Below are 4,414 nucleotides of genomic sequence, written 5' to 3'. Positions count from 1 at the left end.
ATCCTAAGAAACATCATCTCAGTGTTCCACCTGTAATACACATTTTTATTTTTCACAAACGGTTTGTGGGTATTATAGTAAATTCAATACTAAAATCATTATAGTACTTTTTTTTAAAGGGAGAAATGTATCATACAAGTTTGTCGTTTGGACATTTGATATGGGATTAAACTCGATTCGTCATACGCCCTCGCATAGGAATTCCTCACCTGACGAGAGAGGAAGTCTAATCAAAGCCCAACGTATAGCCACAAAGATATTGTTCATAGTGCAAATCAAATTGAGTACCTCTCGAGTCCGTACAATTTGATTCGAGAGATTCACTAACTAGGTTATCTCCCAAGTGAATTTTTACAGTAAATTTTTCCATAAATGTATCTTTTTTAATCTAGGCATGAAAAATATGGGCTTACGTTGTTGACACTCAGATCCATGTAGTTGTAATAACAAGAAAAGAGGTCTAGGAGAATGTCTTTGGTAGCATCAAGACCAAAGAATCTGTTTAGCTTTAATATTATGTGCTAGATAACTTTGGTTAAACAGATAACAACTAACTTAATGACTTTCTACAGTCAATAATTCATCTTATTTTACCTAATAATTGATTAATTAATTAATTATAACAGCATAGTAGTTATTGTCACAATTTACATGCATTAAAAACAAAGATAGGGAAAAAAAAAGAAAAAAAAAAGTAGTCAAAATGAAGAGAAAGCCAAAAGGCTTGAAACCACCCACCACACCAAGTTTCCTAACGAATCACGCTTCTTCGTTTTCATCCCCTCCATGAATCAGTATTTAGGGACGTCTGTTTCTCACAACACTTGTTTTTAACAAAATCCAACTTTTTCTTTTTCTCTCAACAAATATCTACAAATATCTTTGCAGTTCATGATACTCTTGCATACTTTCTCCCTCAACTTTTCTTGTTGAATATAACAGAACACAGTAGAGAGTTTTGTTTGGATCTGAAACTGTGGATTTGCAAAGCATGGAAAACATTTCAAGGCTGGGTAAAGAGGAGGAAGAAGAGAAATGGAATTGCCTCCCGGGTTTCGATTCCATCCGACAGACGAAGAGCTTATATCAGAATACTTGTTCCAAAAAGTACTTGATAGGTGTTTCTCTTGTAGAGCTATTGGTGAGGTTGATTTGAACAAGTGTGAGCCTTGGGAGTTACCCTGTAAGTTGCCTAAAATCAGTACAATCTCTTAATGCTTATTTTTTCGATATTGTATCGATCCGGATTGTGTATTAACTTGTTGGTTATTGGTTGTTTGTCAATGCAGGGATGGCTAAAATGGGTGAGAAAGAGTGGTATTTTTTCTGTGTGAGAGACAGAAAGTACCCAACAGGGTTGAGAACAAACAGAGCCACTGATGCTGGTTATTGGAAGGCTACGGGGAAAGATCGAGAGATTTATAAGGCTAAAACACTTGTTGGGATGAAGAAAACTCTTGTTTTCTACAAAGGAAGAGCACCAAAAGGTGAAAAAACCAACTGGGTTATGCATGAATACAGATTAGAAGGCAAATACTCAGCCTACAATCTCCCCAAACACAGCCAGGGTAATCTATTCAATCCTCTGTTTTCTCTCTGTTTTCTCTCTGTTTTCATGAGTCGCCATTGATGATAATTTTCTTTGCCTTTTCAACTTTGTTTGTGCAGAATGATTGGGTTATTTGCAGGGTGTTTCAAAAGAGTTCTGGTGGAAAGAAAACACATATTTCTGGACTGACGAGGCTGAGCTCCGGCGGCAACGAATTCCACCGGTCGTCGGTGTTGCCTCCACTGACAGATTCATCGCCAAACAGAAGTGATAACAGAACCACAAACACCATAGTCGATACGCCTCACCCTCACGTGACCTGCTTCTCCAACGCAATATTGGAGGACCAGAAATCCCAAGTGGACATGGCTAATACTAACAGCTTTAATACCTCCCCTGAATCGACACTATTCACAAAATCCTCTCTTCCAACATCTTCTTTATTTTCCTCTCAATTTGCACCAAGTCTGGGGAATCTGCAGTACCCAGATAATGCTCTGATGCCTGAACAGTCTATACTGAGGTTTTTGTTTGAAAACAATTATGCAAACATGACACAGAACTCAAAAGAATTCTCACAGGGTACCGATATCTCTTCGGTTGTATCGAATCATGATTTGGTTGATGATCCATCATGTTCAGGTGGACCAGTTGACCTTGATTGTCTCTGGAATTATTGAGGGTTGCAGTTGCAGTTAAAGAACACAGAAGAAGAAGAAGAAGAAGAAGAAGTATAATTTTTGGAATTGTTGATTACTGTCATGAAAATTGTTCCATATGTGTGTGTAGATTCCCAGCATCCAAACAACAAGAAGTGATTGTATATGTTTGTAGTAGAAAATCTTGAGCTCCATATAGCAGGGGTTTTTTTTTTCTTCTTATTTAATCCAGATTGCACTCTCTCATACTGTCTAATTACTTGTATATAAAAATCAAGTTTTAATTTAGTATATTTGATGGGAATCCAGAGACTGAATTATAATTTTTATTCTTTTTTTTGCAATAATTCATTGTTTATTTTCTTAGAGCATATTGGAGAATTATAAATTATATATGATTAGTTTGTAAGTGTCAGTTCTCTGATTTTGTCATGTTTTGTCTCTTTTTTGAGGTTTATGATGTTAGGCCACCAACCAAGAGTTCATTTGTTCTTAATTCCTAGTTTGGTTCACGTACAAAAATCTTCTGGGGATTCCTTAATTAATCTAAAAATAAGCCAATAATTCCAACACATTTGCTTGATTTAATCCTAAAATTGTAATAATTGGGGACATATATTATCAACTAGCTAGCTTGTCCTTTCGTTCTTCACACATCTGGAACCACTAGCTAGCAAAGCATGGAGGGCCATATCTTATCATTTGTAACCATCACTGCTTTATGAGGACATGACATATATATATATATATACACACCAGCTCTCTAGCTATCTCCATGTGTCATGTAAGCATTGCTCCATGTGTCATGTATGCATTGCAGCTCTCTAGCTATCTCCATGTGTCATGTATGCATTGCTCCATGTGTCATGTATGCATTGCATGCTATGATTAATTGTGACATATATATATAAACCTAAATTTATATAAGAAAACATGAATTAATATTATCAACACACAACTGTCAACCTTCGGTGAGTTTGAACTAATGATATTATTATTCGTGACATGTATATATATATATATATATTCATATTACGCGTACCAATATTCTCCACATAGTTGTGATTCTATTACTGTGCACCCACAGTCTTGCACGTAACGATCTTTAACTATATTTTGAATACTAGAGGATTTTTGTTTGTTTTTTCTCTCTCTATCTATATATAAGTAATTTTTGGACTTGTCCTTTGTCGTTTAGTGCAAACCCAGAAGAAGAAGAAATCATCAGTGTAGAACATTGGAATATTTAGTGCTATATAGTCCTATTTCCAATAACAAATGCAATCTGATTGTGTTGGTTTTTCTATTTTACTGTTCTCGAATCTCGATGAGATCTCACAAACCCAGTTAATATTGGGCACATTGTTGTCTGCTGACTTCATGAGGAATATTGTAGATGGCTATTTTCAAGAAAAGTGAATTTGAGATTTGGTATAACTTATTTGAAAAAAATTATATTTGTGCAATTTAAACCCATACCGGGCGTTCAAATGATAAACTTGTATGACGCTATTTTCGGTTAAAAAAAAGATTCAAAAAAATCGCACGTAATTTTTTGGGTGTTTGGATGATAGGATCGATTGAGATAAGAGTTCTTGCTTAACTTTGGATCAAGCTTTTAAACGACTCGAACCGATGACAAAACACTGTTGATTCCGAGTTGATCCCATTCTATGAATGGGATAAGTTTACAGGGTGTTGATGTGGAATTTTTTTTATTTTGTATCAAATATTAGTTTGTTAAGTTCATACACTACCCTAATTAACCAAACATGAGAGAGACTATACAATTAGGGGTGAAGAAAAATTAGTTCAGGCCAGATAATAATACATGTTTATGAAATATTTATACGTTTGGACTCTAATCTAGATTGGATTTCAGATGTACTTAATTGATGAAACTCATATTGGTTTAAATACGGAGAAGTAAATCAGACACTAAACTAATTCAGTTTAGGGTCCTGACAAGTAAATCGGACAATATTCATGTGTTTGGACCGGGACCCGATTTTAGATCGGACAAACATTTTTGTGTTTGGACCCGGATTTCGGACATATAACTTATGTCCAAAATTAGTTTATTCTAGGTCAGACAAATTCGATCATTCGGATTGAATAGAGTTTTTGGCACCTTTATATACAATGTATAGTAGGAACATGTTAAGGATTGGCGGGGTCAGGATTGTGGTGTGCAGCCCTAGACGGC

The 4,414-nt window shown here is 35.4% G+C and overlaps 1 pseudogene; it reads left to right on the top strand.

The window, feature by feature from the left end:
* Positions 1-824: 824 nt before the first annotated feature.
* LOC119996678 lies at positions 825-2,539 on the top strand (annotated as a pseudogene).
* Positions 2,540-4,414: the final 1,875 nt, after the last annotated feature.

Source organism: Tripterygium wilfordii, chromosome 4 (assembly GCF_013401445.1).
Source record: "Tripterygium wilfordii isolate XIE 37 chromosome 4, ASM1340144v1, whole genome shotgun sequence".
Lineage (NCBI taxonomy): Eukaryota > Viridiplantae > Streptophyta > Magnoliopsida > Celastrales > Celastraceae > Tripterygium > Tripterygium wilfordii.
This window is presented reverse-complemented; position numbering and strand designations above follow the sequence as displayed.